At 31.0% G+C, this 21,259-nt stretch overlaps 1 pseudogene; it reads right to left on the bottom strand.

Annotated features, from left to right (window-relative positions):
* Positions 1-21,259, bottom strand: part of LOC149532135 (60S ribosomal export protein NMD3-like) — a 136,108-nt pseudogene that overhangs the window by 10,756 nt on the left and 104,093 nt on the right.

Raw genomic sequence — 21,259 nt, 5'->3', positions numbered from 1 at the left:
AAATCTAATCCCAACGCACTAGGTTTTGACATAGTTTGAGAATTTAATCAATTAGAGATGCTAAGGAAATTTGACAACCCAACAAAAGACTACACCCATGGAGATTTTTTCCACAAGGACATTTATATAGTGGGTTTTTCCACCATGGTGAAAGTGGCTATTACTGCTTGAGGTTCTATCCACATGTTTTACCCAATAAAGGGAGTTTCCACTATAGTTAACTCTCTCTAATCAAGAAAGACTCACATGTTAGGGTTGACCTTAGATAGAATTAACAGTTACATGCAAATATAACTAATATAAAAAAATAATAGAAAAATAGTAGCCAACACCTTTTATGATATAAAGGCATTTTTGGCTTTCGAAAACCCCTACAAGGGTGTTGCCCCTTGACCCTACCCTATTCTGTGATAGGGAGCACACCTAAAGCATTGTCCTAGGACCCCTTAGGGGTGCTGCACCTTGAACCCATCTTGGGGGCACTACCCCCAAAATTTCATAGAAATAATATGGGGAGAAAACCAAGCCAAATAAACCTCTGAGTTTGATTAGGCTCCATATCACAACAATCTCCCACTTGGAGACTAATCAAACTCCACAACAATAACCTCCCACTTGGAGATTGATCATAATACTCTCCCACTGGAATATATCAAACCACCCTAGACTCTACTATTCTTTTATTTTGTTTAGTCAAGAAGGTAAACTGAAGTTGAAGAGGAATTCAACTTCTCCCTTGTCACTACCTTTGTGAATATATCTACTAGATTGTCATTTATATGTATCTTTTCTAGCTTTTACTATCCATCATCCAAAATTGATTGAATGAAATGGTACCACAACTGTATGTGTTTTGTCATTTGAATGCAAAGCTGAATTCTTTGCAAGATGAATGGCACTCTAACTATCTATAAACAAATAATTATCATTCTAAGGGTTTCCCAATTCTTCCAAGAATAATTGAAGCCATATCATCTCCTTGGCTACCTCTGTAGTAGAAACATACTTTTCCTTTGTAGTGGATAAAATATTAAACTTTTGTAACCTAGAAACCCAACTCACGATTGTCCCACCAATAGTAAATACATAACCTATTGTACTTCACTTGGTATCAATATCCACTACCAAATTTGAGTCAACATATCCCTAAAAATTAGTAGTAGAGCCCCCAAAGTGTAAACACTTACTAGATGTTCCTCTCAGATATCTGAGAATCCATTTTACTGCATTCTAATGCTCAATTCCTGGATGACTCATATACCTGCTAACAACTCCCACTGTATGTGTAATATCTAGCCATGTAAATACCATAGCATACATCAAGCTTCCTATAGCTAAAGCATAAGGTACCATCGACATCTTATCCTCCTCTTTTTGTATCTTTGGACACATCTCCTTAATCAACTTCAAATGACTAGGTAAAGGTGTGCTGATAGCTTTGGCATTCTACACAGAGAAATGTTGCAACACCTTCTCAATATAATCAACTTGAGATAATGTCAATTTACTATTCTTCCTATCTCTACAAATATTTATACCAAGGATTTGTTTTTTTGCCCTCAAATCCTTCATAGAAAATGCATGTGCTAACTGACGTTTCAACCCCTTAATGTGATCCATGTTAGACCCAAGTACAAGCATATAATCAACATATAAACATAAAATAATGTAGTTGTCATCATCAAATCTCTTAAAATAAACATAATGATCTAAATGACACCTACTATATCCATGCTCATGCGTAAAATTGTCAAATTTTAGATACCGTTGCCAAGGTGCTTGCTTCAAGCCATATAAACTTTTCTTCAATTCGCACACTAAGTTCTCCTTACCTTTGACCTCAAATCCCTATGGCTATGCCATATATATCTCTTCTTCCAAATCACCACGAAGGAAGGTTGTTTAAACATCAAGCTACTTCAAATGAAAATATTCAATAGCCACAATACTTAAAATAGTATGAATAGAAGTCATTTTAACAATAGGAAAAAATATCTCATCAAAATCAATGCCCTTTTTCTATGAAAATGCTTTTACAAATAACTTGGCTTTAAATATGTTCTTACCTCCATCCTCTTGTTTTGACTTATAAACCCATTTATTCTATTAAGCCCTTTTATCTGCAAGCAGCTTGCATAAATCCCATGTTTTATTTTTCAGCAAAGAGTCCATTTCTTCTTTTATTGTAGATTCCCGTTGAATATTTGTATTCACGTACACAACTTCATCATAACATTCAAGTTCACCAACATCAATAAGTAAATTAGAATACAAGGAAGGATAATTTTTTTTTGGAGGTCTACTTAGCCTTGTTGACCATCTAACGTTCACTAGGTTGTGTGGTATTTTTTTTTGCGGTTGTTGCACATTATGAGGAACTACTAGAACATAATCTTTTGGAGTATCATCCAACACTATATAATCATCTTCTTTCTTCTCATGTTGCTACAATAGATCTTTGTACAACACTTTCTCATTGAATATGACATCCCTACTTCTTACAATTTTATAATTTTCAAAATCTCAAAGTTTATAACCAAATTCATCAATGCCATATCCAAAAAATACATATTTCTTTAACTTAGCTTCCAGCTTGGTTTTATTTTCAAAATCTATATGAGAAAATGCTTCACAACTAAAAGTTTTGAGAAAAGAATAACTCACCTTATTACTAGTCCATGCTTCCTCTAGAATACCACAACCCAAAGGAGTAGAGGGACCTCTATTGATCAAATATACAATAGTATTGATAGCCTCTACCCACATGTTTAAGGGTAACCTAGAATGCAACCTCATGCTCCTTGCATGCTCCATTATAGTTCTGTTCATGCGTTCAACCACTCTATTTTTCTGTGGAGTCCTTGGAACAATTTTTAATCTACAAATACCATTAGTAGAGTAATAATCTTCAAATTCATGATTACAATACTCATCACCATTATTAGATCCAAGACATTTTAATTTCTTTCCAATCTCATTTTCAACCAAGCATTTCCATTTCTTAAAGGTTTGAAAAATATCTGATTTTTGTCTAAGGAAATAAACCCATACTTTTCTAGTTGCATCATCAATAAATGTAACATAATAATGAAGCCACCAAGGGAAGATACCTAAGCTAGTGCCCATACAACTATATGCACAAGCTTTAATCTCTCACTTTTATTTTCCTTCCCGATCTTCACAAAACCCACTCCCTCTCTTTTTTTTCCATACACACAACTTTCATAAAATCCATATTAACACATTTCAAACCTGGTAAAACTTTCTCTGAATGAAGTAATTTCATACCTTTCTCACTTATGTGCCCAAGTTTGTTGTGCCATAGTGCTATATCAAAATCTACAATAGGTATTTGTTCTCCCTGCTGAACTGCAACAACTATTTTGAAATATTCATCTTTCTCTAAAACAATCAAAGTAAAAGGAACAATATGACTTGTACAAAGATATAAGGTGTCTTCTTTCACACCTTTTGCTACTACAAGGGAACCTTTTAAAACCTTCCAATTTTTATCATTAAAAGTAACTACACAACTCTCATCATTAAGTTGCCCATGCTGAAATTAAATTCCTACTTAGCCTTGGAACACATCTTACCTCATGTAGTAGCCAATGATTCCCATTTTGCAACTTAATCTTAAATTTTCCCTTTCCAACAATTTGATAGGTTTCATTATCCCCCAAATAAACAAGCCCAAAATTCCTATGGACATAACCAATAAAATAACCTCTATGAGGTGTAGCATGAAATGAAGCACCATAATCTAAAACCCATGAATCATCAACACTTTCTAAAGACATAAAAAAAGAATCCTCTTCGGATTTTTTACTTACCACATTTGACTCCTTGTTCCCTTATAGTTTATCTCATTCCTTATTCTTTCAAGTCCAACAATCTTTCTTCTTATGCCTTGTTTTACCACAATATCAACAATCTCTCGATCGTTTGGATTGAGACCTTTTCCTCTTTGACTTTCCTCTTGATTTTCCAAAATTTTTAGAATTATTTCCTCTCTTAGTTGTTTTACCTTTTCTTTGTACATTCAAAACACTTCCTGATGTAGATCTACTTGAGGATTTTCTACGAGTTTCCTCACTTAAAATAACATCGATCACATCATCATATTTTAAGGTTTTAGATCTAGAAACAAAATTAGTCATAGCCATTACCAAGCCATTCTAGCTTTTAGGAAAAGAACTCAAAATCAAGAGATCCCTAATTTCTTCATCAAAATTAATACCTACAGATGATAACTAACTAGTAATAGTATTAAACTCATTTAAATGATTTGCAACAGATCCATCTTTTGTCATCTTCATATTAAATAAATACTTCATGAGAAATACCTTGGTTGAAGTGGAGGGCTTTTCATATAGTTTCGCTAAGGTTTCCACCAACTCTTTTGTCATCTTCAATTTTGTAATAGTAAATGCCACCGATGGTGCCAGACATAATCAAATACTTCCAAGTGCCTTTCTATCTAAAAGATCCCAGTCATCATTTGTCATAGATCCCTGATTCTTGATTTTTCCTTCCAGTGGCTTCCGTAAATCCTTTTGATAAAGATAGTTTTCCATTTTCATCTTCCATAATTGAAAGTTTTTCCCATTAAACTTGTCAACCCTCAAATTACCAATATTAGAAAATAATAGAAAAATAGTAGCCAATGCCTTTTACACTATAAGGGCATTTTTGGGGCATTGCCTCTTGACCCTATCCATGGGGTATTGCCCCAAAACCCTCATAGAAATAATATGGGGAGAAAAACATGCCAAATAAACCTTTGAGTATGATTAGGCTCCATATCACAACATCACAAAATTGGACCACATGAGGACTTAGTTCAGATTCAAGGGTTCCAAGTTTTTGATGTGCCCAAAAGAGAATAGAGCATACTCCTCTAGCATCTTCACCTCAAAAAAAAATATCAAGTAGATTTATTGATACATTAATTTGAAATCACTCCACTAAGGTTTGGAAAGCCAATAACAATCGCTACAAATCTAAAGAGAGAAAGTACTTGTAAATGTCAAAGACAAACCAAGCGAGCCAATAAAATAATATCAAATCCTTCCCTACCAACAAATGGATCTATCATCAAGAATAACTTCGCATGTAAGTCATATGAATGAAGTCCACTCTCTCAAGATCACCAAAAATAGTGTTCATAGAGCCTAATTACTATGTGAAACATGTATGCAAGAAAGCAAATCTAAGTCCAATTTGAGAACACCAATTGAAATGTGAATCACCAAATCATGTAAAACACTCAAGTCAAACACATGAGAGATTCAATTTAAATTCTAAAGTACAAATGTAATAGAGATGTATAAGAATACCTTAGATATAATGTAATGCACACATATTACTCCACTAATCTAACAAACCAAGCAAGTGCTCCAAGCAAACAAGAAGCAAACCAATACAAGATATACATGTCTTATGCAAATCCTAGGGTTAGATTTCAAAATATGATTTTTAGGAGTAATAATAACCAAAAAATAACCCAAATGAAAACTCACATCATGCATTGAACCATGTGAAAATTAAATGCAAGTTAATCACTAACTGCCCTTTTTAAAATTTTTTTTTTGATTTTTGACCTAGTCGACAAGATTGGACCTATATGCTACGAACTCAGACCCAAAACCCTAAATACAAAAAAGAGACCCTTATTAAAAAATAAAAAACTTTTTTAAAAATTTCATAATTTCAAAAAAATATTTTCATTTGTGCCCTAAGGACCCATTTTGTCAAAACAAACTAGTTTTTATAAATTGAGTGTTTGAGCCCTCATATGAGCTCTGAATTCAAAAGAAAAAGAAATAGCCTTATTTAGAATTTGAATACTTTTCCAAAAATGTATAATTTTTAAAAAAAGGTTCTAATTTGCACTTAAAAATGATTTTTCATGAAAAATAAAGAAAAAATGATAAAAACAATAAATTAGCTCAAAAAAATATAATTTTTAAATTAAAGCTTCTCTAATATGTAGCCAACCTACCAAAAATATTTTATACCAATACACCAAGCCATTTGGGAGATATGATCAGATCTTTACAATCTAAGTTTTTGTTGTCTTCAGACAAATCTGCACAAGGGGGTTAGCTCCAAAAATAACCAAAACCAACATGTAATGGTGGGTGCCAAAAATGTGTGCTAAAATATTGACATACTTCTATGAGTCATTATATCTAAAATTTCTCAAGAATGAGATCTCAAATGATGACTCATAACTCTTTATTCATGGAGTGCAAGGGCTTGTAATGGAGGCCCTCACTTTGACCTAGTTTGTGCCCATGCAAGTACACCATAAAATAAGAGATTCAAAGATCAAAATGTGAATGCAAATAAGGATGAAAGCTAATCTAAATAATAAAAATGAAAGAACGAAAGTCTAATCTATCAAAGGAAGTAACAATGCAAGACTAATCTATGAAGAAAATATGAATCTAAGCTACTATGAAAATACAAGGATGAAGTATGAGGATGGGAGCCATGGATGCATGAAAGAAGAAGACAAGAAGAGAGAAGTTGGAAATGAAGCTCTAATGTCCAAACCCTAAGGCTCAAACCTTAATGCTCAAACTCCTCTAAATTGCTCTCCAAACTTGTAGCATAACAATAAAATAACAACTAACATCTATCTAAATGAGAAGGGGTAACTCCTTATAAAGAAAAGTGTAGAGGTGGGAGGCTTCTGACAAGAGTAATGTGGGAGAAGTCCTTAAAAAGATGAGGAAAAAGCCCACCACTTAGAGATATGTATAAAAAAAAAAGGCATCTTTACAAGATTTTATTTTATATTTTTTGATTTTCTCATAAAAAAGAGAGCTTTAAGTGGGGATTTATTTATTTAATTAAAAGAGGGATTTTCTTTTAATTAAATAAGATAATATTATTTAATAAAAAGAAAGATTTTAATTAAATAAGATAGAACTATTTAATTAAAAGAGAGATTTTCTTTTAATTAAATAAGATTATTTTATTTATTTAAAAAGATGTTTTCTTTTAATTAACTAAGATAATATTATTTAATAAAAGAGAGATTTTAAGTAAATAAGATAAAATTATTTAATTAAAAGAGAGGTTTTCTTTTAATTGAATAAGATTATTTAATTTATTTATAATGGATGTTTTCTTTTAATTAAGTAAGATTATTGATGAAATGATAAAACCTTAGGAAATATTGAAATAATTAAATTAATTACAATTTGATCATGGAAAATGATTTGAATTGATTTGGGAAATTGATAAATTGAAGAATGGGGGCCCATAGTCTAGGCAACCATTTTAGGGTGCATACAATAATAAAACTGGCATTGGCCTCAATATCCAAAACAATATACTCTACCAACTACTTACCTAAAAGAAGAGGCTTGAAAGATGCCCTCCAATATTTACTTACATTGATAAATGCATGCCTTTAGGTAAATGGATTGAGAAACATAATATTAGTACTCTTTGTGCATAAAAAAAGAGGATCCAAGTTATGCAAACTAGAGGAAAATTTGGGAGGAAGGAAAATAAAAATACTCTTTGCATATAGGACTAATTTGAATAGAGAAATTATACTTTAATTATAAGTATTATTCTTCAAATCCAATGATACCAGTTGCTTATCATTTTGACTCAAAATAGGCATCACATTACTCAAATGTTGAAAAGAGATTGTTTGAAGTGTAGAATCTATCATGGAACAATCATTATTTTGTTAATAATGTAAAACCCGCTACTTGCTAGTGAAGAAGTTTCTTTTTGGTCTGAATGCTATTATTTGTTTGATAGATGAAGAGGATTAGAAAAGAGAAGATAACAAGAGAACCTAGAGAAAGGTTAAGTTATTTAGTGTATAAAAGGAGCACTAAGACCAAGTAAGACATTGATGATATTATGTATTGTTGATCTACTTAACGCTAAAGTAAATGGTTACATTAGCTAAACCAAGAAGAATTATTTTCATAAAAAGTATTTGCCAAGCCTGGTCGAGCAAATAGTGTAAGTTGAGAAAATTCTAGTTCAAGCGAAGAAAAAAGTTAGTATATGTCAAGCGCCTATAAAATTTAGTAAGTGTCAAGCATTAGGGAAATAATAGTAATGAACAATTTGAGAAGAATTAGTTGATGCCAAGAATCCTAGTGTTGGTCGAGCATCAAAAGACTATTATTGCTGAGTGAACAATGCAGATGTCGAGTGATAGCAAAAAGTGTTAAATCAAAGATTTGATGAATCTAAGATAAAAAATTTGATTTCTTGAATTATGTGAAGTGTGTAGAATGTAAGTATGATGAGTCGGTGGTATAGAATTCAAGATGAACCATTTTGAGGTAAATTCAAGGAAGATTGTAGAATAAGTTTCTAGAGGGACAAAAATGGAAAAGTGGGTAGACTCATTGAATCTTATTGAACCCTAAAATGGATGATTATGGATAAATAGAAAAATATCTAAATTCTCTATTTATAGATATATAAGACTAGAAGAAAAGGTTGTCATGTGTGAGAACCTATGGAAAACAAGAAGTGTAGTGTGTTGCTTCATATGGTGGCCAAATAGAAGAGACTACAATTGACATACAAAGCAAGAAGGCTTAAGCGGTTGAGTGCTTGAAGGGTGAACAAGTTGTTAGAGATGAAGAGTATGAATTCCAAGAAGAATAGAGGACTAAAATAGAGATCTATAATTTGCAACTGCGTTGTATTTTATTATCAGATCAAGTCCTCCTATTACTTTCTACAATTGTATCAGTCTGGATAAATCCTAGATTAAGGTTGACCAAACAGTCATTTGTAAATCCTTTGACTGAGTGACATTCTAATGGAACATTCTAAAGTTCTCTAACAAGGCTCACTCCTAATAGGGTGATTGAAATCTTTTAACAAGGTCACATTTAATAGTGTGTATTATAACTTTTAATAAGGTTGGCCTTTAACATGGCATTACTTTAGAAGAGTGAAATTGGGTAGCATGTTATTGGTGCTTTTTTTCAAATTGGGTTTCCATGTAAGATCCTTGTGTCAAATTGTGTGAATGAGCTTGTATTATTTCATGTTTATATTTCTACAAAGTTATTTTGACCTAGGAGTGACCTACTAAGTTAAGGCATTGGATGATTTAATGGATGCACAAATGATATGGTTTTATAGATATCAATTTTTTAAGTACTAATTTTTTTTTTTATACATTTGGACCTTGGATAACTAATTCACTCCCCCTCTTAGTTATTATAAATAATTCCAATAATTGGTATTAGAGCATTGGTGCTTTTGAGGAAATAGTTTGAAGGTACTAAAAGCTAAATATCAAGATGTATAGAAATGAGGTGTCCAAACTAAAGAAGGAAAAGTTTCCTACATGGAAAAGTTTGACGAAGCTACATCTAGGAGGTCTTGGAGATTATGCACAATATACCATCACCATTAAGCATGTTGATCATAATGAAACCATTATTGCCGATGATCTAAAAAAGAAGAAAGAACACAATCAGGCAATATTAGAGCTTGCCTCTACCCTAAGCTACTCAAAGTTTGATGACATCAAAGGATGTAATTCTATTAAGAAGATATGGGATCCTATAGAGATGATCTATGGAGGAGATATGATTGTTCTGAGAGCCAAAAATGAAAGTCTAAGAGGAAAGTTTGATGAAATGAGAATGCAAGAAGGGTAGTAATCTAACCCTTGAAGGATTGATGGGTAGACTCACTACTTTTGAACTTTCTAATTTTGATAATTTCAAAACTGAAAAATGTTGAATATGCTTTCAAAGCTAAACATTGAAAGAACCTAAAGAGAAAAAAAGGTTCAAGCATATTTCTAGTGATAGTGATATAAATGAAGATGATGTAGAAGTGCTTGAAGCATTACTGGCAAGGAGATTTAATAGAGGTAAAGGGAAATAAAAAGGTAAGCTACCTATCATGTGTTTCAATTTTAATGAGGTTTTTCATATTGCTACTAGGTATCTAGAGAAGAAGAATAATAGAAGTGGAGATAAATATAGAGGTAATAGAGATGAGAACAAAAAATATTATAAAGAAAAAGGAAATAACTCTTGCTACATTGCTAAATACGAAACAAAACATGGACCTGATGACCATGATGATGAAGTTGTGTTTGTTGCTATGAAAGATAATTCTGATGAAGATGAGGCAATTGCATTGATATCTTATGTGAACAAAATTGATAGCTAGATCATTGACAATGGATGTTCACATCACATGACTAGAGATAAAAGTAAGTTCATTACCCTTGAGTACTATAATGGAATAGCATTAGATTCGGTAATGATGCACCATGTTTGATAAAAGGTAAAGGATCAATCAAATTGATAGAAAAGATCATGTGTGACAATGCTTACTATGTAGAAGGATTTAACTATAACTTGTTGAATGTGTCACAATTAAATAGATTAGGTTGCAAAGTTGAATTTGATAAAAAGAAAGAAAAGATCTATGACATTGATGGAAAACTAATTAGAAATGGAGGTTAGACTAGAGGTAATTTTTTTTATCTTGACATGAATGATGCTACTTGTCTTGATGTAGAATTTGATGATGTGTGGCTATGGTACAAGAGGTTATGTCATGTTAACTTTGATAACCTAGTCAGTATTAGTAACATGAAAAGAGTTAGAGGTTTGCAAAATTGAAGAAACCTAATAATGTGATTTACAAACAATGTCAGTTAGGCAAGATGAAAAATCTAGTTTTAAACATAAGACTCACTCCTCAAAAGAAATTCTTGAATTTGTTCATAATGATTTGTATGGACCAATTGATGTGCATAGCTACAAAGGTGATGAGTAAATTATCCTATTTATTGATGATTATTCTAGGATAATGATAGTTATGCTTTTGAAACAAAAATTTGGTGCTTTTCAAATGTTTAAGTGGTATCTCACAAGAGTTGAAAAGGAGACTAGCAAAAGCTTGAAATGCCTAAGATCTGGTAGAGGTGGAGAATTTACATCAAATGAGTTTGAGATATCATTTAATGATAGAGGAATCAAAAGACATACTTTTGCACCTTTTGAACAATGGTATGGATACTCACCCAATGTAAAATATTTTAAGATATTTGGAAGTAAGTGTTACATTCTTAAGGACAACAAGAATGGTAAACTTGATGCTAAAAGTTAAGAAGGTATATTCCTAGGCTATTCCTTAGGAAGTAAATCTTATGTGTGTTTAAACACTAACACTAAAAAAGTTGTGAAAAGTGCAAATGTGAAGTTTGATGAATATATGGTGGTACATGAAGCTAAACCTAAGAAGGAACTTGAAGAGTACAAAACCTTCATATACTACTATGAAGACATGAATGCTGATGAAGCTATGAACCAATGTGTAAATCAACAACAAAAAGTATTAGTAACTACTGAGTCACATACAATGGGTGGTAAGTGACATTCAGGAGCCAAGTTGAATTCAAGAGCCAAGTTGCAGACAAAAGCTGAGGTACATTCTGATTCTGAGATAAGTGTACATGAAAGGAATGTAAATCTACTTGATAGAGAAGTACATAGTGATTCTAAAGTGGATAGACCCATTGAAGAAATAAAAGAAGAACCAATATTCTAAAAGTGTGTCAGAAGACATCACACTGCTAAAAAAATTATTGGAGATAAAGAAGTTACACCAATGACAAGGAATAGGTTAAGAAGTGATACATGTTTGTTGAGCATGCATGAGCCTATGTTAGTAAAGGATGCATTAGATACTAAAGATTGGAGTAAAGCGATGAAAGAAGAGATTCATCAATTGAGAAAAACAAAACATGGACTCTAGTACCTATAGCAGAGAACAAGAATGTAATTAGAACCAATTGGGTGTACAAAAAAATGTTAGATGAGAATTAATTGACTATCGAGAAACATTTTTCCTAGTTGCAAGATTGGAAGGAGTAAGAACATTTCTTGCTTATTCTACGTACAAAAGTTTCAAAGTTTATCAGATGGATGTGAAGTCACCATTTCTGAATGGTATATTACAAGAAGAGGTTTACATATAACAACCTAAAGGGTTTGTGTATCCAAACAAAAATAAAATATTATGTAGACTACACAAAGATTTATATGGTTTAAAGCAAGCCCAAGAGCATGGTATGAAAGGTTTCACAATTATCTTGTGAAGATTGGTTTTGAGAAGACTGATGATAATAAAAATTTGTACTTGAAGACAAAAGGAGGTAAAGGTATTTTACTAGAGATGATATCATATTTGGAGGTCAAAATTCATTATGTAAGATATTTGCAAATGAAATGAAGAAATAATTTTTGATGTCTATGTTTGGAGAGATCAAGTTCTTTTTTGGTTTGTAAGTATATCAGTTGAAATATGGTATATACATCACTTAGCCTAAGTATGTGAAGAAATATTGAAATTTTTTAGATTGGAGGATTCAAAACCAGTTAGCACTCCTATGGTGATAGGACACAAACTTTCAAATACTGATGATTTTGTTGAAGTGAATCAAAGATTGTACAGGTCTACAATTGGTAAGTTACAATAAGTAGTACATAGCAGACCTTGCATTGCATTAGCTATTGAGATTATTGCAATATTTTCTTCAAATCCTAAGGAGAATCATTTGATGGTTGTCATGAGAATTATGAGAATCTAAAAGGAACCAAAGATTATGGTCGATACTTTAAGAAAAATGATAAATTTGAGTTAAGAGCCTATATAAATGTTGATTATGCTAGAAATATTAATGACATAAAGAGTGCAAGTGGTGGAGAATTTTTCTTAGGAAAGAGATTGGTCACATGGACTACTAAGAAACAAAATTGTATATCTCAATCTATTGCTGAAGCTTAATATGTGGTTGTTGCAATAAATTGTACAAATATACTATGGATGAAGCATCTACTCAAAGGGATGAAGGAAGAAATAACTAAACTTGTGGTACTTTATTGTGATAATAAAAGTGCTATGAAAATATCAAAGTACTCTGTGATGTACAGAAAGACAAAGCACATTGCAATCAAGTATCATTACTTAAGGGAGTTGGTTCAAGACAAAGAAGTGAGAATGGAATATGTGAATATAAAAGAATAGATAGCTAATATATTCACAAAATATTTACCTAAGGATTCACATGAATATCTTAGAGGTAAACTAGGTGTGATACCCATATCCCAAGCTACTTAAGAAGCATGATTAGTGCCCTACATCAACTGAGCTGAATGTTGTATCTTACAACTTGATATAGTGGATCTTAAGTTAGGAGTTGCCTAAAGTAATGAAGGATTTGAATTATAAAATTTATACTCACATTTCAGGTGACAAAGGGAGAACCTGAATTGATCATATCTGCATATACAAATAACATGTCTTTGACATTGTTGTCAAAGAGGGAGATATAAGAAAAAGGGAGATAAGTACCTAAGAGGGAGAAATAACCTACATAGGGAGATATATTGAAGGAGATTAACAAAGATTACATTACCCTATATAGAGGAAGGACATAGACTAATAAAGGGAGAAAATTTAAAAATATTATCTTCCTTTTGGTATTTTTGTTGGTATTGGTTTGCCATCAATGCCAAGGAGGGAGATTGTTGAAAAGAGATTGTTTTGAAGTGAAGAACCTATAATGGAAAAATCATTATTTTGTCAATGATGTCAAACCCGCTACTTTTTGGTGAGATAATTATTTTTTGGTTTGAATGCTATCATGTGGTTGATTGGTGAAGAGGATTTGAAAAGAGGAGATAACAAGAATACCTAGAAAAAGGTTGAGTTATTTGGTGTATAAAAGGAGCACTAAGACCAAGAAAGACATTGATACTATAGTGTATTTTTTATCTACTTAAATTTTGAAATCAAAGATTACTCAAGAAAATATTGAAAGAAGATCAAGTAAGAAAAGTGTTTTCCAAGCCTTACCGAGTAGTTAGTGCAAGCTAAGAAAAAGTCAGTAGAAGCTAAGTGAAAATCAATAGGTGTTAGGAAAAGAAGAAAAAAAAGCCAAGTGAATGTTAGTAAATGCTAAGTAAAGTTTAATTGGTGCAAAGCATCAATAAAATTTAGTGTTTGCCAAGTGAAATAGTGTTGGTTGAGTGACAGAACAATATAAATGCTTAGCAACAAAAAACAATGACAAATAGAAGATTTGATGAATTTGAGTTGATTAATTTGCTTTCTTGAATTACGTGAAGCATGTTGAAGATAACTATAATGAGCTGGTGGCACACAATTCAAGGTAAACCATTTTGAGGTAAATTCAAGGAACATTTAAGAGGAAGTTTCTAGAGGAACTCAAATGGAAAAGTGATTAGATTCATTGAATCCTACCTAACCCTAAAATGGATGGTTGTGGTTAAGTGGCAAATAAACTAAATTCTCTATTTATAGAGTTGGTGGCTAGAAGAAAATGATTTCATGTGCAAGAACCTAAGGAAGACAAGGAGTCTAGAATTCCTTCATCTAGTGGATAAATAGAAGAGACTGTAGTTGGCATACACAATAAAAAGGTTTAAGGGGATGAATTTTTGAAGAGTGAACAAGCTATTAGAGCTGAAGTGTATGAATGCCAAGCATAATGGAGGACTAAAATAAAGATCTGTAATCTATAAGTGAGTTGTAATTTTTTATTAGATCAAATCGTACTATTTCTTTCTAACAATTGTACCAGTGTGGATAAAATCCTTTGGATTAAGGTCGACTTAACAATCATTTGTAAATCCTTTAACTAGGTGACATTCTAATGGAATATTCTAAAGTCCTTTAACAAGGCTCATGTAATGCCTCACTAGGTTACCCAAAAGGAATTAACCTAAAGTTTTACTAAGTTTTCCAAACAGTTTTTTTTATAAAGATAATAACTTAACAATAACATATATAATATAGTGGAAGTAATAACATACACATAAACACATACCATAAAATAGATTAATTTTCTTAAGGGTCTCATGATGTTGAATCACATTTAAGTTTAATTAATACTAAAATCAATATATAAGACATCCACATTAAATAATAACTACAAGTATGAATCCATTTAAATAATATAAAATAATCTCAAATGCCACTTGGCAATAATCATAATTCACAATCATCCACTGTACAAGTCACAAGGAATGAAAGACTGAAAGAATATACATGATAAAATAGATTACATCATCTCTTAAGATCCATGAAATAAAATACAATACAATAGGCATAACCATCCATCATAGTACACAAGAACAAAATGAAAGATAAAATAGAACATGGAACTCTAGCCACAATATCAAACTATTAGATCTCAATGGTAAAAGTAAAAAAACACTACCACATGACCTCACGATAACCCAAAAGGGTCCATTCCCACTGCGCTAAGGAGATAGTCTCAAGCCCCAAACATGATAACAATCTCAAAAGTCAAATTCAACATCTAGGTCAAAAAAAACATGAAAGAAATCTAAATCAAGGTACCAAGACACAAGCAACATCTACACCAAAAGGAAACAATGTCACGTAAGAAATCTACTATGTACGTGGGCAAGTGTCATCGTATGAGACAACTCTAAGGTTACCCTGACAACTTGACTAGACTCTATCCCCCTAGTGACTGTATGCAATAGTAGTGTCCTTTTCATATTGAAAAGGGATATTAACAAAGCAAGGTCGCAACCAAGCATCCTCTCTACTCCCATCCTAGTCTATACTAGCACTTGAGGCATGGGCAAGGAAGAATAATGACTCTTGTTAATTCACTTTACTCTCATTTAATGTAATGTTATCACTTATTAAAATAACATACAATGGATTACCCATGCAACCTCTTTAGGGCTCCAACCTCCATTGTAATCCACTTCTTGACATCACATACAGATAACTAACCCTAAGATTAGTAAAAGAAAAGGGTCTCATACAACCATTAACCACACATCCATTCTTACACAAGCAACTGAAAAGTACTAAAAACAAAACTAATCAAAAATCACATATTTTACCAATACAATCATCCTAACATGATTGATTCCAAATCAAGTACACATATACAAAACCATGACCTCACCTAAAAACCATAACTCATAATTATCTCAGTTCTATACAAGCAATTGGGAAGCAATCCAAAGATAACTAATCGAATACTCAAAGGTTATATCATAAAAGTCACACCATTCACTTCAATTCTACACAAGAGAAACTAGATAGAAATAACAACCAACATATCAAAATCATGAAACAAGACATGTGACTACATCACAGTGGTTAGGTATAAAAGATTAGATACATAAAATCACCATAGAACAAACTCCCCAAGCCTTTAGTGAACATCTCGACTGGTCAAAGCACTAAGTCAAACTCAAAACTCACATAAGGTACAATATTGATCTCATTTAGAATTTAAAAAAGTATTTTCATAGTTCATCTAGTTTTCAAAACACAAAAGTTTGATATACAATTAGGGTTCACGTTTTCATTTTAAGTCTTTGACTTACCAAAATTGACAAATTTTCCCTTAACATATAAATGATTATTTAATTCAATCACTAATATATTTAAAAATAAATAAATAATCCAAATATATCCGATTGATAATGAACAATCCAAAATCCATTATGTAGAAACTTACAATAACTAGCAAAATAAACTAATGCTTTTATTAAATATTATAAACCAATTTAAATAATAATTATTAAATTAATTAAAATAATAATTATCAAATTATTAATAAACTAATACAAATTTTTTATTAACCATAATTATTAAATATTAATTAAATTAATTAATAATAATTAAAACTATATTAATTAATCTAATTAATAATAATCTTAAAACTATATATATATATATATATATATATATATATATATATATATATAAAATTTATTAAAATAGAAAATTTTAATAAATTTTAAATACTTAAAAAAACTATTTAAAAAAAAAAAAAAAAATAAAAATTTATGGTCCGCTAGCCTTAAGGCAAAAGTTGCCATGGCAGCACTTGCTATTACAACAATAATCATAGTTGTTGTGTAGCCCCTCTACGAGATCCAAGGGTGGGTGGGAGTTTGGTGGCCCCACCCACCACTTACTATTATTATTATTTTTCAATTTTATCTTTAGGTAAAACAAAAAAACAAATTCACAACTTACCTCATTGAAATTAATTTCTCATGTTTTTGATGATAAGATATGTGATAAAAAATATCATACTAAGATATTTACTGTGGTAATTTTTATTAGCATATATACAGTGTTTAATAAAATTTTCATAATAGATCTGATAAAGAAAACATGATTAACCAGTCAAATAATGCATTTTAAATTTTGATTTCTTTTCCAAACCCTACTAGAAAATATAGACAATCTCAGAATGAATAACAATTAAAATATAAGACAAGGGTTTCAAATCAATTAATTTGTTCATAGACGTGATCAAGAACAAAATAATAGTAAATGTCAACACAAGGCTTTCAAACAAATCTAAAATTCTAAAAATAGGTTTATCTACACATGAAGAAGACGAGCATTTGAAGAAATAAAAACCATTGTACAAATAAACCCACAAGATCCTACCTAGATATGATGCTAAGATGACAAACAGATGGAGCTCGCAAACAATTCCCTTTTTCTGAAACCGTTCTTCTTTGAAATCGCTCCTCCAAAACCTGATTCTTGAGAAATGAACTCTAAATTGCCAATAAAGATTTTTTTCCCAAATTTAGGGCTTTGATGTGAAATCACATGAAAAACCCTTTACCTTTATTATTTAATTATATTTTAATATTCATGCACAACCTTTTGCCATTTAATTAAAATATCTTTATTAAATAATTTTCTTTCTCTTTTTAATTAATTCTTGAGACCTTTTTGATAAAATTATTTATTAACTTAAGTAATAATATTTTTAGCATTTATTTAAAAATGAACTCCTAAATATATTATTATTAAATTAAATAAATATTATTATGCCCAAAAATAGACTTTAACTAAATCTTTAAATTTAATTTTTTTATTCATTTTATTTTTTAATTAATTAATTTTTTATTAAATATCAAATTTCCTTATAGAATTTCTATTAAATTAAATCATTAATTATTCTTTTAATTTGATTTAATTATAACAGAAAATAATCATAGACCCACAAGATTGACATGAAAACTCATAATAAAGTATAAAATACTAGATCAAGCTCAAGGGTTAAAATCATGAATTTATGTCACTTGATGAATTTGGAAGGTAAACAACTCAAGTACTTGTCCTTCTTTCTAGGACAATTGGCTTAAGGATAGGATTCATACTCAAGAGTTATCTCCCCTATCTTACCATTGAGATATTGTGATAGGGTATGCTCATCCTACCAATTCAGGGAAGTCAATATTCGGTAGCTGTAATCTGCATAAAATCTACACATGTACATACACATATAATTTAAACTAAATAGGCAATGGCGGGAAGTGGTGCATCATGTAGATCTTGATTAGCAGGTGACTATGAATCCCTTCCTCAACCATATCAGAAACATCAGACATAAAATAAAACATATAGGTATACCATACACATGCAAGAATGTGGTAAGTATCCATAGAAAACACATACAAATAATCCATCTAACTATCATAATGAAATAACTGAATCATTGTATAAATCATCATCGAAGAATAATCATGCATACATGAAATAACTAATACCAAAGTAACTCATCATATAATCAATTGAGTATGAAATAATATCCAACAATTTGGAAATCAAAGGTAGCTAATCATCAAGCATAAACATAAAGTTGGCCTAAAAGAGTCAAAAAATATAATCAGAGAAGTCAACTAGGGGTAGGCATTACATCCACTCCCCTAGACTTAGGCTTAATCCTTGAAGCCTACAATAAACATGAAACTAAACTAGGGGTAGGCATTACATCCACTCCCCCCTAGACTTAGGCTTACTCCTAGAAGCCTACAAGAAAGATAAAACTAAAGCACTCACTATATGGGTCCCATTGAACTCTTTCCCCCTATAGGAGGATAATACTTCACTACAAACACCCAAACAAGAACAACATGATGCTCACAAAGACAATCAAAGGAATACTACCTTAAAGAACAATCATAAGAAAACATATCTGAAATCCAACTCAAGAATTATACAAGTTTTTCTTTTTTCTATCTTTCAAGAAATCAATTTGAAGTTTTCACTTGTTTAAGTTTTATAAGATAATACTATTTACATTTTAGTTCAATTCAACTAGTTTGAGTGTTCAAGTTTGTAATAGATACATATCATAGTTTAAGTTTTGTTTCAGTTCAACTAGTTAACAACTAGTGGTGTTCCAATATACCTAGATCTCCCAATGTAGAAACTCAAGTTTTGATACTAGATGTAATGCCCCGCCAGGGAACCCAAAAGGAATTAACCTAAAGTTTTACTAAGCTTTCCAAACTTTTAAAAAAATTTTTGTTCCATAATAGACCTGATAGAGAAAACACAATTAACCAATCGAATAATGCATTTTAAATTTTGATTTCTTTTCCCAACCTTACCTGAAAAATAAAGATAATCTCAGAATGAAGAACAATTAAAATATATGAAAAAGGATTTAATTTAATTGATTCATTCATAGATGTGATCAAGAACACATAAAAAATAAATTTCAACAGAAGGGTTTCAATCAAATCTAAAAGTCTAAAAATGAATTTATCAAGACATGAAGAAGATAGGTATTTGAAGAACATAAAACCACAATACAAATAAACTCACAAGATCCTGCCTGGATATGATGCTAAGACAGAAAATGTACGGACCCCGCAACCAATTTCCTTTTTCTAAAACCCTTCTCCAAAATTGCTCCTCCAAAACTCAATTCTCAATAAATGAACTCTAAATTGCCAATAAAGAGTTTTCCTCAAATTTAGGGCTTTGATTGTGCAATCACATGAAAAGCTCTTTACCTTTATTATTTAACTATATTTTAATATTCATGCACAAGCTTTTTCCATTTAATTAAAATATCTTTATTAAATCTTTTCTTTCTCTTTTTAATTAATTCTTGAGACATTTTTGATAAAAATATTTATTAACTTAATTGATAATAATATTTAGCATTTAGTTATAAGTGAAATCCTAAATGTATTATTATTAAACTAAATAAATATTATTATGCCCGAAAATAGACTTTAACTAAATCTCTAAATTTAATTCTTTTATTTAATTAATTTCTCAATTAATTAAATATAATTAAATACCAAATTTTCTTATAAAAATTTGAATAAATTAAATCATTAATTATTATTTAAATTTAATTTAACTATCACAGAAAATAATCACAGACCCACAAGACTGACATGAAAATCCATAATAAAGTATAAAATACTAGATCAAACTCAAGGGTTAAAATCACGAATTTACATAAGTTGATGAATTTAGAAGGTGAACAACTCCGGTACTTGTCCCACTTTCTAGGACAATTGGCTTAACGATAGGATTCAGACTCAAGATTTATCTCCCCTCTCTTACCATTGAGATATTGCAATATGGTGTGCTCATCCTAGCAATTCAGGAAAGTTGATATCCGATACTTTCAATCTACATAAAATCCATGCATGTACATATACATATAATTTAAACTAAACAACAATGGTGGGAAGTGGTGCATCATGTAGATCTCGACTAGTAGGTGGCTACCACTCCTTCCCTCAACCATATAAAAAACACCATACATAAAATAAAACATATAGGTACACCATACAAATGTAAGTATGGGGTAAGTATCCATATAAAACACATACAAGTAATCCATCTATCTATCATCATAAAATAATTGGAATCATTGTATACAATCATCATTAGAGAACAATCATGCATACATGGAATGATTAGTACCAAAGTAACTCATCATATAATCAACTAAGTATGAAATAATATCCAACAATCTAGAAATCAAAGGTAACGAATCATCAAGCATAAACATAAAGCTACCCTAAAAGAGTCCAAAAATACAATCATAAAAGTTAACTAGGGGTAGGCATTACATCCACTCCCCCTAGACTTAGGCTTACTCCTGGAAGCCTACAAGAAAGATGAAACTAAACTAGGGGTAGGCATTACATCCACTCCCCATAGACTTAGGCTTACTCTTGGAAGCCTATAATAAAGATAAAACTAAAGCACTCACTATGCAAGTCCCATCGAATCCTTTCCCCCTCTAGGAGGATAGAACTCCACTAAAAACACCAATAGGAACAACATAATGCTCACAAAGATAATCAAAGGAACACTACCTTAAAGCACATTCATAAGAACACATGTCTAAAATCCAACTCAAGAG

Source organism: Cupressus sempervirens, chromosome 11 (assembly GCF_028749045.1).
Source record: "Cupressus sempervirens isolate cs-2001-9-10 chromosome 11, ASM2874904v1, whole genome shotgun sequence".
NCBI lineage: Eukaryota > Viridiplantae > Streptophyta > Pinopsida > Cupressales > Cupressaceae > Cupressus > Cupressus sempervirens.
Note: the sequence above shows the minus strand (reverse complement) of the source record. Positions and strands in the feature narration are given on the sequence as shown.